We start from the raw sequence: 26,546 nt of genomic DNA, 5'->3' as shown, positions 1-26,546 counted from the left end.
TTGGACAACTCACACTTCTTGAGGTTCTTTCCTCATTTGTCATATATAGGACTAATAATATTTAGTTCTTACCCTGAAGACTAAGTGGTATTAAGAATGAAAAAATCTGAGTTGAATGCTTGGACATTATAGGCATTAAATAATTGTGGGGTTTTTTTGTCCTGGGAAGCAGAGCCTGAGTTGGAGATTCTTGGTCAGGAGATTTATTGGTTGAGTATACTCAGGAGGACAATGAGAAAATCGGGAGGGGACAAAGGGAACACGTTTGCAGAATATGGCCTTGGCTGGGAAGGTTTCCAAGGAAGGTTTGCAGCTAAAATTACATCAGTTAGCCCCTCTTAGAAGGGTGTGGAGGTGTAGCCTTTCCAACATGGGAACTTCCAGTTGGCAAAGGGAAATTCTCCAGAGAAGATTGCGTCTTTGAATTGTCATAACACTAACTGCAAGGAGAGAGAGGTGCACCTGTTGGTAAAGGGGATCTGAATGGGACACCCAAAGTGCCCACTAGAGCTTACCGCTGTCACTGCTCAGATCCGCTCTCTTCTTATGCCAAATACACCCACTGAGGCACAGGATTCTAAGTGGTTACAATTTCTGGGAAAATTTCAAAGAGGGGAGGGTTAGCTGGACAAATTAGAACTCCAACTGCTGCTTTTGTTCCCAATGCTGTAATTCAGTGGTTCTCAATCGGGGGAGATTTGACAATGTCTGGAGACATTTTCCATCACCATATCTGGAGGTGTTACTGGCATAATGTCCTACAATGCACAGAACAGCCCCCATAGCAAAAAATTATTCAGTGCAAAGTGTCAAGAGTGCTGAGGTTAAGAAACGCTGCTGTCACTGATATGCGTCATTTCATTGATTCTCCACCTGTTCTAGATTCTCCTTCCCTCAGCGAGCATATACATATGCTGGTCCAAGTGGCTGATCTAGTGGGTTAACAGAGACTTACATCCCAGAGTGGTCTAGGCCCTATTTTGGCATGTTCTGTCAGATTCTAGTTTCAGTACAAACACATTTAGTTACATTTGGATATGGAAGTATGGAAAAGATGTTCAAGTGAATCACTTGGGTACAAAACATAATCCTCAACTTGCCACCAAGAGGCTGAGTGATCTTCTCATGGGACAGTATGGTTCTGGGGCTCAGTCTTAGTCTATGTTGCTGACAGGTCAGACATTCAGCTGTTGCAGTAGCTAGACTACCCTGAGTGAGAGGAAGCATATGGTATAGGGCCCATATATAGCCCTGTGGAGTATTGCTAGGCTTATCTGACCTTTTATTTGATGGGTCATAAGGGTAACTTCTGGCTACTTGGTTATCTGCTATCAAATGGTTAGAAGCTCAGTTTCTACAGTGACCTAGTAGCAGTATAGGAACTGGTTGTTTTGTTTTCTTGTAAGAGCTTTATTTCTATAACTCACATACTTTAATTCACTCTTTTGAAGTGTATAATTTAGTGTTTTTTTAGTTCATTCACAGAGTTTGGCAACCATCACAACTATCTCATTTACAGCATTATTATCATCACCAAAGAAAACCTAATACCCATTAGCAGTCTCTCCCATTCCCTCCAATTACCGCAGTTTTAGGCAACCATTAATTTATTTTCTGTCTCCATGGATTTGCTTATTTTAGAAGCTTCATAAAATTAGAATCAAATAATATGTGGCCTGTGTGTCTGGCTTCTTTCACCAAGCGTAGAGTTTTCAAGGTTTATTCATACTGTAGCAGGTATTGGTACTTTATTCCTTTTCGTTTACAATAAATACATTTTAGTTGTGTAGATATACAAAATTTCATTTATCTGTTCATCAACTGATGGATATTTGGGGGGTTTCCACTTTTTGTCTGTTAAGAAGAATGCTGCTGTGGGGTGCCTGGGTGACTCAGTCAGTTAAGCATCTGATTTCAGTTCAGGTCATGATCTCGTGGTTCATAGGTTCAAGCCCCATGTCGGGCTCTGCACTGTCAGCACAGAGCCTGGAGCCTGCTTCGGATTCTGTGTCTCCCTCTCTCTCTGCCCCTCCCCAACTTGTACTCTGTCTTTCTCTGTCTTAAAAATAAAAAAAATAAAAATAAGAAAAAAAAGAATAATGCTGCTATGAACACCTGTGTACAAGTCTTTATGTGGATGTATGTCTTCAGTTCTGCATACTGAGGAGTGGAATTGTTGGGTTATAAGGTAACTCTGTGTTTAACATTTTAAAGAACTGCAGAGTTATATTCTAAAATGACTGCACCATTTTACAAACTGACAATTATTTTAACCATCCTAGTAGGTGTTACTTTTGTTTTTGTTTTCATTGTGGTTTTGATTTGCTTTTCCCTAATGACCAGTGATGTTGAATATCTTTTCATGTGCTTATTGACCATTTATTTATCTTCTTTCGAGAAATACTTATTCAAATTATGTGCCTATTTTTGAATGGACTGTTTTTTTTAAATATTTTAGTGGTTAAAAGATATTCCCCTCAGCCTAGTCATTGAATTGTCTTGGCAGTGTTGTAGAAATCAATTGACCTTAAATGTAAGGATTTCTGGACTGCCAATTCTATTCCATTGATCTACACATCTATCCTTAGGCCAGTACCACACTATTTTTATTACAGTAGCTTTGTGGTGAGTTTGAAATCAGGAAGTATAAGTCTTCCAATTTTGTTCTTCTTTTTCAAGAACATTTTGTCTATTCTGGGTCCTTTGTACATCCATACAAATTTTAGTGTCAGTTTGTCAATTTATGCAAAGTCACTTGGGATTTTTTTTTAAATGTTTATTTCTGAGAGAGAGAACACGAGTGAGAGAGGGGCAGAGGGGGGGCGGGAAGAGGATCCAAAGTGAGCTCCACGTTGACAGGGAGCCCCATGTGGGGCTCAAACTCACCAACTATGAGATATGACCCGAGCTGAATGCTCAATGGACTGAGTCACCCAGGCACCCCAAGTCATGTGAAATTTTAATTGAGATTGCATGCACTCTGTAGATTGATGCAGGGAGTACTGTCTTCTCAGTAACATTGTCTTCCAATCTGTGAATATGGTCTATCTTTCCATTTATTAAGTCTTTCTTGCATTTTTCAAGGATGATTTGTAGTTATCAATGTAGAAACTGTACACATCTTTTATTAAAATTCATTCCTAATTATTTGTTTTCTTTTTGTTGTTATTGCAAATGAAATGTTTCATTAATTTCATTTTTGGATTGTTCATTGCTACTTTTTAAAAATTCAATCAAATTTTGTATATTAATCTCATATCTTGCAACATTGCTGAACTCATTTATTAGTTCTAATAGTTTTATTTTTGGAATAAAGGAATATGAATTCCTCAGAATTTTCTACATATAAGAGTGTGCCTTCTGCAAATAGAAATATTTTTTTATCACTTCCTTTCTAAACTAAATGCCTTTTATTTCTTTTTCTTACCGAATTACCTTGGTTAGACTTCCATTACAATGCTGAATAGAAATGGTAAAAGTGAAAACTTTTGTTTTGTTCCTAATCTTAGGGGGAAAGCATTCAATCACCATTGACTATGGTGTTAGATGTGAATTTTTCGCAGAAACCATTTATCACATTGAGGAAGTTTGCTTTCACTTCTGGTTTGAGACGTTTTGTTTTTGTTTTTGCTTTATTTGCTTTTAAATATGGAATGCTTCATGAATTTGCATGTTATCCTTGTGCAGGGGCTATGCTAATCTTCTCTGTATCATTCCAATTTTTATATGTGTTGCCAAAATAAGCACTGGTTTGAGAGTTTTAATCATGAAAGTGTGCTTGATTCTGTCAAATGTTTTCTCATCTATTGAGATGATCGTGTGGTTTTCTTCTTTATCCTACTGATATTGTGTATTGCATTAATTATCCGGTGCTTAAATAATGGTAGAATCTTGGTGTACACCCCACTTGCTCATGGTGTATAATTTATTTACATATGGCTGGATTTAATTTTCTAGTATTTTGATGAGAATTTTTGCATTTATGTTCAGAAGAGATATTGGTCTGCAGTTTTCTTTTTTTGTGATGTTTTGCCTGTTTGGTATTAGTATAAAACTAGCCTCATAGTATGAACTGGGAAACATTCCTTCCTGAAATTTCAATTTTTTGGGAAGAAATTCAGGTGGACTGTTATTCTTTTAAATGTGTTTTAAAATTCACCAGTGAAGTCATCTGAGCCTGCGATTTTCTTTAGAGAAAGTCTGTTCAAAGTTTTTATTTCTTACTGAAGCAGTTTTGATTATTTGTTTCTTTCTAGAATTTTTTTCCCATTAGTTTAGGTTATCTAATTTGCTGGCATACAAATTTTTATAGTACTCTTTATAATGCTTTTTATTTATGTAAGATGTATATTGATATTTTATCTTTTTTTAAAAAAATTTGAATTTATTTATTTTGAGAGAGAGAGAGAGACAGAGAGGCAGAGAGAGAGTGAGAAAATCCCAAGCAGGCTCCAGGCTGTCAGCACAGAGCCCGATGGGAACTTGAACCCACCAACTGTGAGATTGTGACCTGAGCCGAAATCAAGAGTGGAATGCTCAACTGACTGAGCCAACCAGGCGCCCCTTGATATTTTCTCTTTTATTTTTATTTTAATAATTTGTGTCTTCTCTCTTTTTTGAGTGGTCAGTATAGCTAAATGTTAACTTGGGTGAATTTTTGAAAGAACGAAATTTTGTTCTGTTGATTTTCTCTATTGTTTTTTTCTACTCTTTATTTCACTTATTTATACAGTATTCTTTATTTTTCCTTCCTCTGCTTGGTTTGGGTTATTTTTTTCCTTCTAGTTTCTTAGGTGGAAGTTTAGGTTATTGTTTTGAGATACTTACTTGTTTTTTAAATATAGGCATTCATAGGTATAAATTTCCCCTGTAAGTACTGTTTTAGCTGCACCACACGAATTTTGGTATGTATCTCCTAACATTTAGTATTCATTTTCATTTATCTCAAAGTATTCTGTAGGTTTTATTGTGATTTTCATTTTGACCCATTGGTTATTTATTCACATATTATTTCCACATATTTGTGACTTTTCCTAATTTTCTTCTATTACTGATTTCTAATTTCATGTCATTGCCATCAGAGAACATCTTTTAGATGACTTTCTCTTTTTAAGTTCATTGAAGCTTGTTTTATAGCCTAACATAGGGTCTATCCTGAAGAATGTTCCATGTGCTTTTGAAAAAAATGTGTACTCTGCTATTGTTGCATAGAATATTCTATAGATATCTATTAAGTCTAACTGGATTAAAGTACTGTTTAAGTCCTATGTCTATGTTAATCGTCTTCAACTCTTAATCTTTTTTTTTTTTTTAATTTTTTTTAACATTTATTTATTTTTGAGACAGAGAGAGACAGAGCATGAATGGGGGAGGGTCAGAGAGAGGGAGACACAGAATCCGAAACAGGCTCCAGGCTCCGAGCTGTCAGCACAGAGCCCGATGCGGGGCTTGAACTCACAGACCATGAGATCATGACCTGAGCCGAAGTCAGCTGCTCAACCGACTGAGCCAACCAGGCGCTCCTCTTAATCTTGATTTGTCTATTTCATCCTTCAATTGTGTTAGTTTTTGCATATTTTGAAACATTTTTCTTTGGTGTATGTGTGTTTTAATTGTTATGTGTACTGAATTGATTGACGTGTTTGTCATTATAAAATGTGCTTTTTTGTTTCTAGTAATAATTTTTATTGTAAAGCCTGTTTTCTCTTATATTAATATAGCAATTCCAGTCTCCTTTTGGTTTTGGCATACATGGTATATCTTTTTCATTCTTTACTTTCAACCTCTTTATGTCTTTGAATCTCATGTGTTTCTTGTAGATAGTATACAATTAGATATTTTTTTAAAAATCCATTTTCAGTTTCTGCCTTTGATCGGGGTGTCCACTTAAGTTTATTATAATATTTGATAAAGTGGGATTTATATCTATCATTTTGCTGTTTGTTTTCTACCTCTTATGTCATTTTATTACTTTATTCCTCTATTGGTTTCTTCTTTTGTGTTAAAAGATATTTTGTAGAGTACCATTTTTACTTTCACTATACCTTTTGAATTACTTTCTTACTTATAGCCCTGAAGGTTGCATTTAACATTGACATCTTAAAATAATGTATTTCGAATTAACACCAACTTAATTTCACAAAACATTTCTTCAATATCATGATTCCCTGTTCCTTCTTTGTATTATTATTGTCATGAAAATGACAACTTTTAGCATTTAACTCCATCAACAGTTTTATAATTATCACTTTATGATCCTGTCTTTTGAATCAAATAGGAGGAGAAAGGAGTTACAAACAGAAAAACACTTTATACTTTCCTTCATATTTACCTATGTAATTGCCTTTTTTGGTGTTGTTTATTTCTTCAAGTGGATGTGAATTACTGTCTAATGCTCTTTCATTTCAGTTCAAAGGACTCTAGCATGTCTATAGCATAGATTTGCTTAACAAATTCTGTCAGTTTTTATTTGGTATTGTCTTCATATCATCTACATTTTTGAAGGATGGTTTTCCTTGATATATAATTGTTGGCTGTCCATTTTTTTTCCTTTTCAGCACTTTGAATATGACATCCCATTGCCTTCAGACATCCATGGTTTTAATAAGTCAGTTGTTAACCCTATTGTGAATCTCTTGTCTGTGATGAGTCACTTTTCTTTCACTGCTTTCAAAATCTCTCTCTCTTTTAATGTTTATTTATTTTTGAGAGAGAGTGAGAGACACAGAGAGAGAACAGGGGAGGGACAGAGAGACAGGGAGACACAGAATCCAAAGCAGGCTCCAGGATCTGAACTGTCAGCACAGAGCCCGATGTGGGGCTCAAACTCATAAATGGCAAGATCATAAGCTGAGCTGAATTTGGACGCCCAACCGACTGAGCCACCCAGGCACCCCTCAAGATCTCTTTTTGTCTTTGTCTTTGACAGTTAGTCAATACTATTTCCAGATGTGGATTTCTTTGAGGTTCTTTTACTTGGAGTTTGTTGAACTTCTTTATGTTTATATTAATAATTTTTATCAAACTTGGGAAGCTTTTGGCCATTATTTCTTCAAATATTCTTTCGGCTTCTTCCTTTCTCTATTTTCTTTCTGGGTCTTTGTCATAGTCTGTTTAGACATAAACAAAATACCAGAGACTGGATAGCTTATAAACAATGGAAATTTATTTCTTACAGTGCTTGAGACTGGGAAGTGCAAGATCAAGGCACCAGCCTTAGGTGAGCCCTGTTCCTAGCTCATTGCCAGCACCTTTTTGCTGTGTTATCACATGATGGAAAGAAAAGGACCTCTTTTATAAGAACACTAATTCCATTCATGAGGGCTCTACCTTCATGACATAGCATTTCCCAAGTCATCACTTCCTAATACTATCACATCAGGCATTAGGATTTCAACACATGAATTTTGGGAGAATACAAATGTCCAGACCACAGCAGTCTTCAATTTGATTGAATTTATGTTGATTCCTTAATGATATTCCACATGTCTTTGAGTACTGTTTTCTTCATTGTTTTACTTTCTTTCCTCAAACCTGATAATCTCAATTGACTTATCTTCAAGTTCATTGATTCTTCTGTTAATTCAAATTTTATGTTTAGCCTCTCTAGGAAATTTTTCATTTTATTTTAGTTTTTGACTCCAGAATTTCTATTTGATATTTTGAAGTCTTTGTCTAGTAACACCAATATCTGTTCTTCCTTAGGGATAGTTTCTATTTATTACTACCCCCCTCCCATATATGGAATAGTTTTCCTGTTTCTTTGCATGTTTCATAGTTTTTTCTTTTTTTTTTTTAAAAACTATACAGTTTAAATAATATGAAGCTACAACTCTGGAAATCAGATTACCTACCCCCCCAAGGTTGGTTGTTGCTGTTTATTTGTTTAGTGACTTTCCCTGTATAAATCAATAAAGTGTGCATTCTTTATTATATGTGGCCACAGAATTCTTTTTCCCAGTTATCTTAGTGGTAAGCTAATGATTAGATAGAGATTTACTTAAATGTCTTGAATGAGTAAGTCTCCCAGTCTTTGCTAAAAGGTTTTTTGGTTTTGTTTGTTTGTTTTCAGTTTGGTTTTTTTTTTTTTGTATTTTGTTTTTTGTTTTTGTTTGTTTGTTTTTTTTGGTGGGAAAGCTTCAGTGCTCTAGCAGGCAGTTTAAAACCTGCCTTAGCCTTCACTACCCGCTTGTGAAGAAACTCAAAGTCATCCAATAGAGAATACAACCTTCTTAGGTCCTTCCTGGGCATATGCAGAACCTTGAAACTATGTATGATCTCCTAGATCCCATGGAATGTACTGGAGCTTGTCAAAATCCTCTACAGACATCACATTTCTCAGCTTTCCTTTCGAGTTAGTCAGTCAGTCTCTTGTTAGTCCCAAATGGTATTATTGCCTCAGGAAGCTGTGATGTTAAACAATTGCCACTGATTGTTTTTGACAAATGCCTTGAGGATAGGGCTGTTCATGAGCCCTGAATCAAGTCAAATAAAGATAAACTCTGAGAATAAACTTTTCTAGGGAACAACTGTAAAACAGATTTAACAGTGACCATTCTCTGGGAATAGAACTTGATGGGATTGCTTCAAATCTGTTTTGCCCCTCTAACGGATAGATGATAGGCTGCCAGTTTTTACAATGATTGTGGTTGTGAAGCTGTTGGTACTCAAGGTTACCATGGAGCTGGGGAGATGGGAATGGAGATTAGACAAGTTAAAATACCACAAAGATCACTACTGTTACCAAGATTTTCTTGTTTTTTTCTTTAAAGAATATATTTGGAATTTTTCAAATTTTTGGTTAATTTCAAGAGCTCTGGTTGATTTTGAAAAATTTTTGCTAGTGACAATTGTTGCTTTACAGATGAGCAGATTTTCAGAAATCCTTACTTTATTATTTTGGAAATTCTCCCTACAGGAATTCCTTTTTAAACAGTACATGGTTTCTCTGAAGTGTGCTGCAATTCTCCTATTAAATTTTGCATGAAACTATTTACAGCATCTTTCTCTACCGCAGATAACTCAAGTAGCCTAAGATGTTCTAGGTTATATGGCCCACGTGGCAGGGTTGAACATACCATGGCCATGTTTCCAAGCCGTTTCTTTCTCTAGCTCCAATCAGATCTAACAACCTTCAATGCCACCTGATAAATGGTTTCAAACATTATTTGCGAGTATTGAATATCTCTCCTCCATAACTCAAAGAAGTGTCTCTGAGAATTATACTCCTTTTCTAGTGATAGAAGTGAAAGATACAATAACTTATATTTTGCTTTGCAGGACATGTCCTAAAGTGTCCCAGACTACTAGAATCTTGGAAAGACTTTTGATTCAAGAAGCTCCTTAATCTTTGTAATGCTTATTTCCTAACCTCTGAAGCACATGCCTATTCTGGATGAATTGAAAAGTACTTCTTTTCAAGGCATCCAGGATACCTGCTACCTCTTCCTCACTGGATTTGTTATACGTGAAGTCATCAATATAGTGGGCCAATACGATATTGCTTGGCAAGTGCCAGATAGTCCAGGTTTTTGAAATATACTGTGACAGATAGCAGTAGTAATACAGATCCCTAAGGTATGATCATTAATGTGTATAGTTGTTCATTCTATTTAAATGCAAAGCAATTTTGACGCTCCTTCTATAGGAAGAAACAATTGCCGTGGACCCTGAGCATCCCTGCACATTCTTGCTAGGTATGCCAAGAATGTAAGACCCTGACTGCTCTTTAGCTTGGCCATTTCTGATGATTGTGTCTGACAGATGAGGTAACATGATTTTCTTCCACTTTTATTATACTGGTAAATACCCAAAGCTCATTATTTCTCTCCTACAACACAACCCATTGTAAGTACAGGCAACCATGATCATGATGTGTCCTTTTATCTGCCTCTGGGAAACTGAAGAAAACAAACATATAGCTCTGGTTAGTGCTTCTGTAATACAGACCTACGTCTCTGAGGCAAGAGTCTTGTGTTGTCTTTCAGCATTTTAAGTCTAAACAGAACCTAGCTTGTTACTTGAAATTAGAGTAAATTAGAGTAAAGTCTTAGAATTTGTACAGTTTGTAAGTTTTGGCTTAGAATTTGTACAGTTTTTAAGTTTTGCTGATGAAGACATGGGTTTCTAGAATAGAAAGGGTGAGGACCCTTGTGGGCTGGGTTAGAAAATATGAAAAAACTCCCAGGATCTAGTTTGACAATTCTCTTGTTTCAGTGGTGGGTTGGGGGAAGGCCTCCCATTATAGATAGAAACCTATTAAGTAATGTTTAGAGGCTGAATAGTGAGAGGTTAGGTTGTATCTAGTCACCAGAATGGTGCCTAGCTTCATTTTCTTCCAAATAGAAGGAGAAAGAGATATTATAATGATGATGGGGCAGCCAAAGACAATGTGGCTGCTGAGCCAAAAGGGGCCAAAAGCTGGAACAAGTAGTGTCAACAATGATGTAGCTGAGGGGAGAAAAGTAGCAGAAGATGCCGGAGGAAAGGATGGCTTCAGACTGCTAAGCAAGGCTTTGTGTTTATTTTCGGTTTTGAGCAGGTGATCTCTCAAGTTCAATGCACAAAGTTTGGATGTTTAAAATGCACCCAGAGCTCTATATTTTCATTGCTGACAATGAGGCGGACATGGATTTGAATCATCTCTCTGTCTTTTATTATCAGGGGGAAAACAGATACTTGACTACCCTGAGTTTCTGTTATCCAAGAAATAACCAGAATTCAAGGTTATTCTCGTAGCTCTTGCCAATACTCCCCTTAATGTTTTTTACTGAATTTTGTGTTATTGCTAGTGGCTTAGATATTTGTTTTGTCAGTTGGAATATAGGCAGATCAAAGACACCACTCTCTGGGGTCACAAACTGGAAATAAATCATGGCTGCTGATTGAGTGGTCTGTGTTACTAATGTAAATGCCCATGACAATCATCTGTTCTCTGACTGAAACCAAGCTGCTGATCACCCCTGCACTGCCCAGATTTCTGACTTGACAAATGGATTTATTATCATACTGGATATGGCCACACATCAGTATCAGGAGCTGGGGTTCTCTGTCTGAAACAGAGGCTACCACTGCATGCCAGGTTTGTGGCTCCCGCCAGTAGACAACTCCTTTGTGTCATGATTAAGGAGGACACATTGCAGCAGCTATGGACCCTTTCTGCTCCTGGAAGTTTGCATACACTGGACTTTTGATCTCCCTCACCCCTCTTGGGGTTACCAATGATGCCACAATAGTTTGACAGTTTTTCAGATTATGGTGTTGTGGTCCATCCATGGTATTTGGGCCATCGAAACTAATCTGTGTCATGTTTTTTACTTTCTGGACCTTATACAATATGTCAATGATGTTTCTTTTATCACAAAGACCACCCAGCAATGGGCCAATGGTATTTGATGAGCATTTCATGCTCCCTACTATCTATAGACTTTGGGAATTATTGAACACTGAAAGAACTTCTTTCTCTAACACCATCACCCTTTCCTGGTCCACACACCTCAGTGAGAGCCCAAATGAGTCTATCTCCAGAAAAGGATCATCTCATCTTGGCTATTTCCTGGGTAATAGTCAGAGAAAAATATCTAGATATGAATACAGGATAATTAGAGAAAAGGTAAACTTATAGGTTCTCAGATTGAATGCACTAATTTTGTGGTGGTAGAGGGAGAGCAAACCCCCTGGTACTCAGGGAGGGAACAACTTAGACCCCAGAAGGTATGGAGGGCAGGGGATGATGAATTCTCTCTGTCCTCTAGATTCAGCACTGCTGCCTGATTCAATTGGCAGCTATACCCGACAACCAGACCTTATGCTGAGGTTGTCTTCTCTGTTCACATGCTATAAAAATAAATACCCTCGGGTAAACATGGCAGGTCTTGACCTATTCTGCTGTATCTGATGCTGTCAGTGGAAGCTCCCAAACATGAAGATGCACAACACAACCTTGTTTCAATCTAACTGATTGATCATACACTCCTCCAGATGCCTGAGTGGACCTAGGTTATGCCACATGTGGCAATCAAGGCTTGATGATGCTGACCTTGTGGCTTAACAAAACCAGCATAACAGTGATTCAGATCACATTTAACAACAAATCCTGAACTGGAGTGACTGAATAATGACTCTTCAGGGTGTATGTTTGTATGTAAAGAGAATGAGTCATGGAATGACTCTCCACTGGGGACTGGGCTTGCTTTGTGGGCCAACTTTTGTCCCGGCAATTATTGGAAGTCTCACAGAAATCTTTCTATCACATTCTGTTGATTAAGACAGTCATCAATGTATCCAGATTCAAGGGCCAATGTCACTCTAAGAAGTACATGAGGGATGAAATACATATTGAGGTAGTCATCTTTGGAAAATTTAATCGGTTATGCTTCATTATGATGGTATTTTACTTTCATATCTATTGAAACAGGCTTCAGGGATTCCTCCACATCCAACTATAATGAATCCACTTGTTCAAAATCTGATTGTATTTAGATATTGTTGTGCTATTTATTCACATCTCGTAAATTGCTGCTATCACAATCAGCCTTGGTTTTGTGTGAGTAAAGTGTTTTCATTATTAAATTCCACTCTTTGAATTGTACACTCCATATGAAAAGAATTTTGTTTTGTTCTTGGCTATACACCCAGAATCTAGAATGCTGCCAGTTGTGAACTAGGTACTCAATAAATATTTGCTGAATGAAGAAAACCCAAAGGACTTATGTCAACTTCCCATAAGTAGTTGACAGGCAAGGTCCATAATCTGCTAGGCAAAACTGAGGATGGTTTACAAGGGCCATTACTGGGTCAAAAAAGACAGAGGGTCAAGTAAGAAATTACCAAAGCTCAAAGCACAAATTACCCTAGAGTTTTGGGTCATTAAACTCTGCAGAAAAGGTTCTGCCTCCCTTGGAACTGTTTTATTTGTCTCTCCATATGTGCAGCAGTATTATTTATTTGTAAAACGCCAGTGTCTAACTGATACATGGCCAATGAAATTTCTATCCTCTTACTGGCACCTTAAATATATGTAAATAATCACATATTCACATGCTTATATATAGTTATCCTAGAAACCCTATAGATAGAAATTAACAGCTTCATTTTAGATGATTTACCTATTCAACATCATTAGATGAAGTGGCACAGATTTGATTTAGGCTTCTTTGTTGGTTTTTCTTCTTTAGCTCCATTGTTTTGACCAATATTTCAACTACCTACTCTGATTTACTGCAGGTTTGAAAAACAAAGACAAAACACATTTACATCCGATGTTTACCCACAGGCAACCATCCACGCAGACTGATTTTAGTTAGTTGTATTTGGATGCTTATCCTAACAAAAAATACTTCTCCCATTGGATTATTGATTATGACAACAGCTATAATTTCCATAGTTTGGTAGTAGCTAACATTTATTTAAATTTTACCATATGCTAAACTATTTCCTGAATGTTTATATTTTGAAACATGTATTTTTCTAACATGGGTCAGCACTTCATATTTTTCATTCAGTAATTAGGGACAAAGTTTAAAGTGCAAGTATCTATTGCAAAAATAATCAATCAATTCAGTGTCACATTAACTCTTTCTTGTTTATCAGCTTCATAGAAAGCTGAGATCCTGGGGCGCCTGGGTGGCGCAGTCGGTTAAGCGTCCGACTTCAGCCAGGTCACGATCTCGCGGTCCGTGAGTTCGAGCCCCGCGTCAGGCTCTGGGCTGATGGCTCGGAGCCTGGAGCCTGTTTCCGATTCTGTGTCTCCCTCTCTCTCTGCCCCTCCCCCGTTCATGCTCTGTCTCTCTCTGTCCCAAAAATAAATAAAAAACGTTGGAAAAAAAAAAATTTAAAAGAAAGCTGAGATCCCAGGTCAAATGTTTCTTTTTCTTCACTGAATTCGGTGTGCTGTGAGGAGTTCATTTTCAGAACTGATAGCTTTTATAGCCTGCTTCATTTATTCGAGATTTACTGTATTACTGTCTTCTATATGGGTGTTCATTACAGAGAATTTTCTATTAAAGACAACAGATTTTTTTTTCTTTTGTCCCAAATGTGAGTAACAAAAGTGTTTACATATTTGTCTGAAAATATGTTTTTTTAAATTTTCTTATTTTCATCTAGGAAGCAACTTACACAAAATGTAAATAAAAAAATAAAATCTGGAACAGAACAATAGAAATCAGAATACAAAGTAGTGAACAGTTAAGAAAGTTGATGTAAAAAAAATACATCTCTTTGGCTCTACTTATCTTGATGGTCAAAGGAAAGGGAAAGACATTCATTTAATTTACATTGACAAAAACACATTAGCTTTTTATGGGGAACAAATAATTTCCTGGCACTAATCTTTAAAATAAATTTCTATCACAGAAATGCTAGAACAGAGTAAATTGTGAGAACAGAGTAAATTAATGACCAATATCCTCAACAACGGATCTCATCACACCCAGTTGAGGTTTTAAAATGTTTTTTCTTATGTGTTCCTTATACATCCCTTAATTAACCAGATTTTGTAACACTAACATGCAACTCGGTTAAAGACATCATTAAAAGACCCAATACTACTGATTCAGTGTCCACAGGATTTATCAACCTGTTTACCGATGTTTTTAAAGAAATGAGATGCTACTTCTAAAGGTGATTAGTGGATACAAATTTATGTCTTGCCCATGGCTGGGGCTTTGTCATCTAGGTGTTTACTTCTCTCCCCAGAGACTTGAGGGATTTGGTAAAAACAACAAACAGAGTTGTTTTTTTTAAAACGTGATTGAGATTACTTTAATTTTCACTTCCAAAATTAAATTTGTTCTCATTCCTTTCAAAACACAACTTATCTTTGGGAAGAAGTCTTGATGGATCAATCCATTTGACAAAGAAATCCTGAAGAAACAAATTAACCATGACCCAGTCAAACAATAGAACATTCTCAATATCCCCAACCCCCCCACCCTGGTTGTCCTTTTTAGTCCTCATTCTCTCCTTACCCAAAGATAACCACCACCCTGACTTTAAATACCATAACTTAGTTTTGCCTACTTTTCAATTTTTTATAAAAGGAGTCATACATTTTATATTCTTTTTGCATCTGGCTTCTTTTGCCTAATGTTATATTTGTGATTCTCATACCCAAGTTCATGTTGTGGTGTGTAGCAGCGATTCACCAATTTTTATTTCTGGATAACATTTCATTGTAGAAATATACCACACCTTATTTTACACAATTTAAGTACTAACGAACATGTGGGGTTTTCTAGTTTGGGGCTGTTATAAATAACACACTGGACATTCTTGGACAAGCCTTTCAGTGCCCTTGTAGGAGAGAGATTGCTGGATCACTGGAGATGTAGATGTTTAATGTTGATAGATACTTCCGGTTTCCCAGTCAGGATTAATTTATACTCCTATCTGCAGTGTATGAGGATTCCAGTTGTTCATTATCCTTAACGCTGATTCTGTCAGTCTTTTTTTATTTTTTATTTTTTTAATGTTTTATTTTATTTTTGAGAGAGAGACAGAGTGTGAGCGGGGGAGGGGCAGAGAGAGAGGGAGACAGAATCCGAAGCAGGCTCCAGGCTCCCAGCTGTCAGCACAGAGCCCGACATGGGGCTCAAACCCAGGAACCGTGAGATCATGACCTGAGCCGAAGTTGGACGTTTAACTGCCTGAGCTACCCAGGCGCCCCTCTGTCAGTCTTTAATTGGGGTCATTCTGGTGGTTGTGTAGTAGTATCTTACTGTGGCTTGAATTTGCATTTGCCTAGTGACAAACGAGGTTGGTCACTTTATCACAGGCTTGTTGACTGTTTGTGATCCTTTCTGTGAGGTTTTTTGCCAATTTTTCTATTAGCTTGTATGTCTGTTTCTTAAATAGATTTAAAATTTGTAGTATGTTATGGGTATGACCCTTACTTTTTCAGTCTCTTAATTTTTTTATGAGTAGAAGCATTTAATTTTAATTTTACTGAAACCTAATACATCAGTCTTTTCCTTAAGTTAGTGTCTTTTCCTACCTCATGTCATGAAGATGTTCTTTGTTTTCCTCTAGAAGCCTTAAGATTTTACTTTTTACATTTAGATCCACATAGAATCCTGTCACCAGAACAGCAGTGAGATAGTAGACATACTAACAGTAATAGTCCCTGCCATTTGTGTGTTTCACCAGATTTCCTTAAAGGAGTTCCCATTTGTAGGCTGTATGAAAGCCTCAAAATCTGTATATATAGCCTGAATGTAAAAACTCCAATTCCATGAGAAAGAAATCAAGTGAATAAAAGTTAAAAAAAAAAAAAAAAAAGCAGCAACGCTTAGTGGGAATTCTAAAGCAGCACATCAATAAAATATAAAAATATCAAAGTACAAAAATAATGCACTGAGAACTCAGAATAGAAGAAAATGGATCAAAAAGATTAGCAACAATAGGGGCTGACAAATGAAATCGTTAATGTACTGCTTCAATCTGCAAAGTATTGTTGAAAGGCAAGCGAGAAAGAACAGGAAAAATTGTTGAAAGTCAGGGACATAAATAATTCTAGTGTTATCACTTTATAGGTTAGGATTCTAAGTTCACACTCAAGAGGCTTCTTATTTTCTTGTTATTACTTTGTTTTCACTCAGGTAAGCTCTTATCCAGATGGGGAGATGGTGTTTTTGTTATATCATCTATTGTCAATATGACAAAATGGAAAGCTTGTGTTTTATCCCGCTGGTTAAATCTGAATATTGCTTTTTCATTAAATTATTTTTTATATCAGGCCTCTATTTAAGTGCACAGACGTCAATGAAATAAGTAGCTTCAAATAAAAAAAGAAGAAAGAAAAATACAGCGTAATTTAATATCACTCTCACTGTCATTCACTAATATCTCTCTAAGTAAGCATGAAAACCATTTCCTTTGGAGTAGCAAGAAGAAACTTGTGATGATCTTTCGGAATCGGAGCAAGTACTCCATGTGACTGACTACTTACTTCTTCTCCCCACTTATTTTTTTTCTTTGGATAAGTTTAATATCCCCTGAACTCTGGGTATCTTTGTGTTGTTGTTGCAAAACTAGTTATCTTTTCAATTAAAATTATTTTAGCAACATTGCAAAAGTTGGAGCCTATCATCCTTACTACAGACTAACCTATAAAACAATGCTTAAAAACAATTTCCTGAAGATTTAAAGCAGGGAGTTAAAGTTACCTCACCTCAGCTTTTTTTGCCATTTAGCTGATTTGATGATGGTGGTCCTACAGAGAGGTTGTTGACATAGTTGATACTTAAAAATGTTACACATTTGTTAGAAAAAGTTATAAACTTACTGTAAATACAAATAAAAATGTTATCACTATCCAAAAACCTTAAGCAATATCACACTCCACTGCATGATACTAATTGAAGGAAATTTCATAAATATTGAATATGATACCCGAGGAACAAATGAACTTGTGGAATGTGATAAAGCTTTATGAAAATATTTGATACAAGAGCTCAGCACTTCTAAGCTGCTTCTTTTCTTCTCAGATTCCAACACTAAGCACTCACCCGGAGATAATCTAAAAAGACATTCTTTGTTACCCATGACTAGTCTCTTGACCATGGAGGTGAATAGATTAGAGTAAGTGAGAATTTAAAATAGAGGTGTACAGTGAGAAAGAGATATGGAGCTTGTGGGTTTGTATGTTCTTTTTCTTTAAAAGAAAAAGAACAATACAAAGAGAAGGAAAAAAAAAGCAAACTTTAGAAATTTCCCAAGGCCTGGATGTACCTAGCTCCCTGCTTAGAGTGAGTACTCTGTACATCATCCTAAAGTGGTGACCTATTATTTTGATGTATATATATGTGTGTATATATATATACATATATATGTATATATACATATATATATATATATATATATAGAGAGAGAGAGAGAGAGAGAGAGAGAGAGAGGTAATATGTGAGCAAAACCATCTAAATATTAGATTCTGTATTGCCTTCTACACACAAACTCATCCTTAGTCAATGGGGAGCCTTTAGAGGATGTTCAGGTATTGACATATTCTAGGATTTGCATGTTACAGTTTCTAGTAGCTGGTTGAGGTTATTCTGGAAATGACAATACCACAAGAAGAAATAGTAATAAAAATAAGAGCTGGAACTTACTGTTTACTATGGGCAAGGCCCTCTTTGAAGAGTTTACCATGTAATACTTATTTAATCTTCACAATAATCATGCAAGACTAATTTCATTATTGGTTTTATTTCATAGACATGGAGGTGAAGTGACTTGTCCCAGGTCACATGGCTTGAAAATGACAGAACCGGGATATAAACATGGGCAGTTGGGATATAGAATCTGTGTAATGACATCCTACGCTTCCATTATGAAGAGGCTGTTGCCAAATTGATGAGATGTAATTTGAACATTAAGTAAGAGTGTTTGAAAAGGGACCAGGGAAGATAAGAGAGATTTTGAGAAATATTTAGGGAATAAAATGAGCAGGACTTAGTAGCTAATAGGATATCATGAGTGAGTGTGATACATGAATGTGGGATGATTCTTTGATTCCTGCATTGAATTACTTGTCCTTTATATATCTGAGCAGATTTGTTCCAAATAATGTTAAGAGACTAGACCATAATCTTCAGTGAAAACAGACATGATTTTTGCCTTCAATTTTATAACTCTAGTTGGAGAGATTTTTATTAATTAAATAATCACCCTATTCAACGTAAATTGTTATGGAAGAGAAAGAACACATTTTGTGTGTGTGTGCGTGTGTGTGTGTGTGTGTGTGTGTGTGTTAATGAGACTACAGAACTTTGAGTGAGGCTAGAGACAGAGAAGACTCTGAGGGATTGATGGGTAGGAGTTAATTAGAACAAGGCTCCTCCTAAGTGATGGTGCACCACGCAGCAAGAGAAACTTGAAGAGGAGAAACACATTCAGGAGGGATGATAAGGATATCCATGGTGCAAGTGTCTATTGGACAATAGTGGACATGACTTTGCTGTTGAGAAAAGCCACGAGGACGATATCTGAGGACATTTACATTTTGAGGTGGAAGGCAGGCAGGGATGGCACAGTTTGATGATATGTGTGGAGGTGAGACTGCCCCGGGAGTATGTGAAATGGGAGAAAAGAGGAGTGGTAAGGAAGGGCTAAACCAGCATTATATTTAAGAGCTGTGTCAAGAAGGAATCACCTAACAATCACCCAAATAAAAGGGTCCAAGAGAAAGGAAGGAAACCAGCCTGAAAAGAATGTGGAGGAAGAGATCATTTCAGAGAGAAAAGTCAGGTCAAACGAAGACTGATTTTGGTAACTTGTCAGTTAATAGTGACCTTGGAAAGGACAATTTCAGTGGAGTGGTAGCATCAGAAGCCAGATTGGGTTGAAGGGAAATAAAAGTTAAGAAAACGGAGGCTGTGAAGCATACTTGCATGACTGTTTTCCAACGGCTTGGCTGTGAAGGGAGAAAGGTGACAGTGACCAGAAAAAGAGCCAGCAAGTTTTTTGTTGCTTTGTTTTGCATACATGCTTTCTGATCAGAAATTGAGTATAAGTTTATATGCCTGAAAGGGAGGGTCATGGAGAGAGGGACCTGAGACCTCGGGCCTCACTGACTGCTGAAGGTCAGAGAGGAGATGGAGAAGGATGGGTTCTGGGCACAAGGTGAGGGAAGAATCCTTCACCAGAGGCATCTCATTATCTGAGTCAGGAGGGGCTGAGTGTAAGGACAGATGCTACTGCTTGTGATGAATATATTAGCCTGCAGCTATTAAGTGCTCAGGTGTCAGGCCTCATGCTGAACTGTGTTCCTGTGGGATCAGTTCTAAGTGTCACTACACCCCATGGGGGAGGAAGCCAGCCCAGAGAGGTTAAGTGACTTGCCTAAGGCCACATAGCTAGTATGTGGCTGAGTTGGAACTTGAAACCAGAGCTGTCTGATTCCGTCCAGAGGCGTGAGAAGTTAAGAGTGTTATCTAAAAGCCTCATTGGTCTCTCTAGAAGTCATTGGCTGTGATACGGGGGAGTAACAGCCTTGAGCAAGGGGTGAGAATTTGGAGTATGAGGTGTGGAGATGGACAAAGGAATTCCCCAAGGTCACAGGAATTACCCTGGTTCACTGGATTGTGTGCACTTGCCCTAGGGCCATGCATTTGCAATTTACTTAGATCTCAGTGTCCTATTGAGCTTAATTTAAGAGCTTACTTAGCTCAGGGATAACAAACTGGGCCAGAACAGACGGGTATTGTTGGCTGAGCTCTCCTGGCCTCCCTCAGTTGCATGGAGACAAACTGGTTGCCACGGCTAATCTGAGGAGGCTGAGCAGGTCTGAACAGGCTGAAAGCTCTGACTATTCCCCATTACCAAATGCTGTCACATATGCCTTCCTGGTATGCAGGAAGCTCAGGGGCTCAGGGGCTATAATAACAAGACCCTTCCGGATAACAGAATGCACACTGAAACTAACAACATACACTTGCAATGGCTATTTCCAATTTATTCATACGTCTGGAGGACTGCCCTAATGGGCTGGTAGTGGTCCAGGTTTCCCCCCATGTGAATTCCTACTACAGCAAGAACACACAAACATCGCAGCTAAGGATGATACCAATGATCATAGCAACAGACTGAGAGATTAATATTTTTCTACCAAAGAGTCAACCATAAGGAAGCATAATTAGATAATTGTGAATAAATGCTAGCTTTGCATAAGAAACAAAAGAATATGAATGTCAAAAAGCCCATAAAATGTTTACAACACCGTAAAAGTTAGTCTCAAAAAGGATTTCAACCCAAGTCCTTTGAAGACTGAGCGATAATAGCAGGGTGGCGAAAGGTCAGAGAAGGACCCATGCAGGCAGCATCCACACTATCAGCCTCATTCTGATTTCCAGTAAGCTCTTTTGTATCTCTTGATAAACAGTTATGTGGTAATGAAACTCTTCAAGGTTATTCCTTTGAGAATATAGCTAGAATTGCCTCTCACTGCTCTCCAGGCAGAATATTCTGATATTATTATTTATTTTGGTGTCTTGTTCTGAAAATGATTTGAGTTATCTTACAAAATTCATAGTCTATACTAGTACAACATAAATATATGAGAAAATAAACCGAGGAAAACAAAACCTAGGGGTAAAGTGTGTGTGTGTGTGTGTGTGAGTGTGTGTGTATGTGAGAGAGAGAGAGAGAGAGAGAGAGAGAGAGACAGATTTTGACATTGATAAATATTTTTAAAAGCAGAAGTTATATATCTTTTAGTTTCTAATTCAACCTAAACCTTCCATAGGGTATCACAATAAAGAAAAGTATGTCTTTTAATTTGACGAAACATAAACTTATATCTGTACTAGAAAAATAGGTGGTGAAAAGCCTCTCTTGAGAAAGAGTGAATGGACAAATAAAGATTTCTCATCTCAGACAAAAGAAAATATTCAAGGAAGGGAGCCAAAAAAAAGAAGATTCTAAGGAGAGAGATGGAAAGTAATGCCAAGAGGCAAACACATAAAAAAGATTTAGTGATCTGGCTAATTAAAAATTTAAAAGCTTTATTTGTCAAAAACATCATAAACAACCCAAATGTTCTAAGATAGAGGACAGGTTGAAACAATCTAACTGCATTTGCTGTGTAGGTGGGAATCTGCTGAGCCAGGGCCCTCTTTGGCTAAGGGAGGTTAAACATCAGTTCAAGGTCACTCAGCCGAGATGTGAGCTGACATCTCTCTGCCCCAGAGCACATGCTTTCAGCCATCATTTCTCATTTTTCTTTCCTGGGATACATATCCATTCTCTTTTAAACCTTGTTGTTTCCTTTATTATTTCTATAAATTTTGTTTCATTTTTTATATTCATTGTATTCTTCAGTGATTCTCCAATGATTTTCTTGGTGTTCTGTTAATGTTTATTGAATAAGTAAATGAATATTCAGACTGGTTATTTTTGGTATATAGACTTTTTGTGTGTGTGTAGTCCAAAGCAACATTACATTCTTACTTTAATTATAAATTTTTAAGTATATTCTTTTGGATTTTCAATGGATGAATTAATAGTTTCTGAAAATAGTGGTAATTCTGTTTCCCCCATTCCAGTAACAAAGTTCTTTTATATCCCATGTTTTAATGTCTACATCAGAACTTCTAAGCTATAAGTGATATGGGAGATTTCTGATATTTTTGTTTAGCTCATTAATAAGGATGCTGCTAATGTTTTTAGGTTCATTTTTTTCTGTTAAAAATGCTGCATTAAAATGGTTATTCTCTATCATTTTGAGGACACATTCTTCTATTATTGGTTTTATGATTTTTTAAAAATATAAATGGTGTCTAATTTTATTGATATCTTTTCAGAAACTATCCTGTGGGGTTTTCTTTTTTCCTGTTTGGTTTTATTGAAGTAAATCTTTATGTCACTTAATGTCTTGATGTTAGTAATTCCTTGCATTCCTACTTGATACAAATGGCTATATGGTTATGGTAGATAATGTCAACGTAGTATTTCTTACTTTGGTTTGCATAAAAATCACCTGGAACAAATGTTAAAATGCAGATTCTATGGTAACAGTCTTGAAGGTTTTGATTTAGCAGGTGTAGGGGGGGAGCCTGAGAATTTGAATTTTTAGAAGTCCCTCCTCCACAGCTAATCATATGGTTATAAAACCACACAAAAACATACACAAACCATATTTTGAGAAACACAGTTTAAATGAACCACTGATTGAGTGGTTCATTTAGTATTTTTGAGTATTTTTGAGTAGTATCATTGAGTGGTTATTAGTATTTTTGCTATTGTTGCAGTAATGGAAAAGGGGAAATTAACCTAAGTAATTTTTCTTTTATTTGTTTGCTTTTATTTTAAGAAGACTTTAACATATTTTGTTCTCTGGTTTTGCTAGCTTCATTAAATAGATTGGGTTTTTAAAAAGATTTTTTAAATGATGTTAACTGTTTATAAAACACGAGAATTTTCTGTTACTTCAGAGTTTAAGAGAATTAATAGGTAAAATAATCTGACCCTGAGGTATTATTTGTTTGAAGTAATTCTTAGGGAGCTTGTTTTTCTGTTTCTGCTATGGTCACAGATCCCACAAAAAATGCTAATTGGGTCCAGAGATGGAAGAACATCCTAGTTTGGTCAGGATACATTATACAAAAAGGGCTCTAGTGGAACATAGCACCAGAAAATTCATATGGGGCCAGATCACAGAGGACCTTGAGTAGGCATAAAATGAATAGCTTACAAAAAATTCCTATGTATGTTATCTCATTTCATGTTTATAATGAGCACTGCGAAATTTGTCTTATTTCTATCTTCATTTTTATGAATGAAGAAACGTAGTACTGGGGTCTCAAAGCAAGACACCGATCAGGAGACCAGATGCAAATAAGTGTCAGGAAGAAAAGACACCTTGAAAACCTAAGTAAAATGTTACAGAGAATCACCCATAGTGCTTGAGTTAGATGAGACAGACTGTGGCACCGCGGGCTGTGTGGTATCAGTCCCTCTGAGTATCCTATCCTGCCAGCCTCGAAGTCGGGTTTGCCATCTCAGAACACCTTTTGACGACTAGTTAATCTGATCTAGTCTCCTGTGGTTGTTTTACATCTCCTTCCCAGAGGTTCACCCAAGTGTTATGAGGCTTGAAGCTTAAACACTTTCATAGGGCACCTTTAAGTAAAAGCATAAAAAAATTGTCATTTTTGTAAATTTCACGAAAATATCTGAACATCATAACACATTGCTCTGGCCCCTCTGGGGAACCTATGCAAGTGAGGGGCCATTTAGTTAAAGTGTCTTTAGCTTCATGATGACACTGCTTCTGACTTTGGGTAAGTGAAGTTTAATGGGAAGTTACAAGATGTAGTAGCTAAAGTATTGACTGATAGAGTAGGGATCTTATACATCAGTCAGAACATTATATGATATATGAATTATATAATATAACATATAATATATACTTTGTACTATATAATATATATATTTCTCCCTACTGCTGTGTGAGTAAAATCATAGAAGTGTATAGTGTGACTTGTTTAGTAATTCTCAGGGAGATTTGGTAATTTGCCAAATGCCGCTAAGTGATGATATTTGGAGATGCAGCATTTGGGAGGTAATTAGAATTCAATGAGACCATGAGGGTGGGGCCCTTATGATGGGATTCCTATCCTTACAAAAAGAGACTGGGGCACTTACTCTCCACATTGTGTGAACATAGCAAGAAGATGGCCACCTACAAGCTAGGAAGAGATCTTTCACCAAGAACTGATCTCTGCGGGACTTTGTGGTCTAGCATTTTCTAGCCTCCAGAACTGTGAGAAAAACAAATTTTGTGGGACACTTGGGTAGGTTAAGCGTCCAACTCTTGATTTTGGGATTTCAGCTCAGGTCCATGATCTCACAGTTTGTGGGATCCAGCCCAGTGTCGGGCTCCATGCTGATAGCACAGAGCCTGTTTGGGATTCTCTCCCTTTCTCTCTCCGTCCCTCCCCCACTTGTGTGAGTACACACATGCTCTCTCTGTCAAAAATAAATAAATAAACTTAAAACACACACACACACACACACACACACACACAGATTTTGTTGTTTAAGCCACTCAGTCTATGGCATTTTGTTATGGCAGCCTGAGGAGACTAAGATACTCTCTGTGTAGTTAGATCCTGAAATGAAATGTGCAAAGGCAGCTGAGTAAAATAAAAGTAACATGTGAGACAAACATTTTACCAAAAAAAAAAAAAAAAAAAAAAAAAAAAATCTTTTAGTAGTTTAAATCAATTACACAGTCTGCTAAGGAAGTTCCAGTGTGGATTATCTACTTATAATGATGTAACAGTCTTCAGGGTGTCTCCATAATTCTGGCCTCTCTTACAGTCTAGGTAGTTACAAAGTCAATTTTCCTTTAAAAATATACATATGAGGGGCACCTGGGTGGCTCAGTCGATTGAGCATCCAACTCTTGATTTTGACTCAGGTCACGGTCCCAGGGGCATGGAATTGAGCCCTGATTTGGGGTCCACACTGAGCATGGAGCTTAAGAGTCTCTCTCTCTCTCTCTCTCTCTCTCTTCCCCTCTCCCCTGTTTGCCCTCTGTCTCCCTCTCTCAAATATATATAAAAAATACATTTACTTTTATTCATCCATTTACTGAGCCATCCGTTTACATATTCATTTATTCATTCATTTTAAGATACAAAGGCAATGAAGTCATTGTCAGAGACTGGCAATCTAGTGCATAGTCACGTATATCTAGAAATAAGATACCTCAGAGTAGGTGTAGACTATGTGCAGAGAACTGTGAGGTCCAGGGAGGTGAGACATTCCTTGTGGTTAGGCTGCAGGAATACACCTTTGAACTAGACATTGGTGTCTAAATAAGATTTCAATAAGTGGAGATGAATAAAAGGGCAATTCAGAGAGGAGAAAACTACATTGATAAGGTATAAAGAAGAAAATTCCAAGTTCTTTAAGGACAATTGTATGTCGCTTGGTTTTATTAGTTCAGAGTATATATAGGGAAGATAAAGCTGAAAAAGTAATTTTAAGCCATATTGTGAATGTTTTTAAATTACAGGGGCGCCTGGGTGGCGCAGTCGGTTAAGCGTCCGACTTCAGCCAGGTCACGATCTCGCGGTCCGTGAGTTGGAGCCCCGCGTCAGGCTCTGGGCTGATGGCTCGGAGCCTGGAGCCTGTTTCCGATTCTGTGTCTCCCTCTCTGTCTGCCCCTCCCCCGTTCATGCTCTGTCTCTCTCGGTCCCAAAAATAAATAAAAAACGTTGAAAAAAAAATTAAAAAAAAAAATTACAGACTAAGATTTCTAGGTTTTGTTCTGTAGATAAAGGAGAAGAAATAAAGGATTTTGACAGCTATCAAGTAGTAACAAAAACAACAATTGAAACAAGCACTTGAGTTTTGATCTACTTTCAAAATGGCACTGGTGTCTCACTGCTCATCAAGTAGTTGAATAAGAAATATTGAGAGAATTCCAGGCTGTGATCGTCTTCATGGTGGTGAAATCAGAGCAGATAAAATCACCAATGGAGAGAGCAGGTGGAAACAAGACAAGGGGACTGAGGTCAGAATTATATAGGGTGGAGGAAAAAAAATTAGGAAGAAGTATTATGAAAACAAGAATACTACAGTCATGATGCCAAAGGGAGTTTCAAAAGGAGGTATTTTAATCCTGCCTTGCATTATACTTAATATGTTTTCTGTGCTTATCTTTCTTTTCAAATTAAGTTACATTTATTTTTAGGGCAGAGATTATATTTTTATTTTGACAATGTTCAATACAGTACCTGATATACTGTTAAGGATATGGTTAGGCATTTAATAATTCTTGCTTATCTATTGCCTTTTATAATATTCAAATAATTATAAAAATGATCATAATGATCATTTATAATCACTTATTAAATTTGTAATGGGCAGTTCTGAGTGCTTTACGTGGATTATCCATTTAATTGTCACAACAACCAAATAAGGTAGTTACTAAGTGAGGTAACATTTATTTGGTAGATGAGGGTAGAGTAATCACCTAAAAGTGTATGTCCTTTACCCTGAGGAATCTTGAAACTCACTTTGAATTTTAAAACTCTGTA

The 26,546-nt window shown here is 36.9% G+C and overlaps 1 non-coding gene across 1 annotated transcript; it reads right to left on the bottom strand.

The window, feature by feature from the left end:
* Positions 1-3,642: 3,642 nt before the first annotated feature.
* LOC125914986 (U6 spliceosomal RNA) lies at positions 3,643-3,747 on the bottom strand. The gene has a single exon (XR_007455524.1). It is a non-coding gene; the product is annotated as a U6 spliceosomal RNA (small nuclear RNA).
* Between the last annotated feature and the right edge of the window lie 22,799 nt (positions 3,748-26,546).

The sequence above is a fragment of the Panthera uncia genome (assembly GCF_023721935.1).
Source record: "Panthera uncia isolate 11264 chromosome D3 unlocalized genomic scaffold, Puncia_PCG_1.0 HiC_scaffold_8, whole genome shotgun sequence".
Taxonomy (NCBI): Eukaryota; Metazoa; Chordata; class Mammalia; order Carnivora; family Felidae; genus Panthera; species Panthera uncia.
This window is presented reverse-complemented; position numbering and strand designations above follow the sequence as displayed.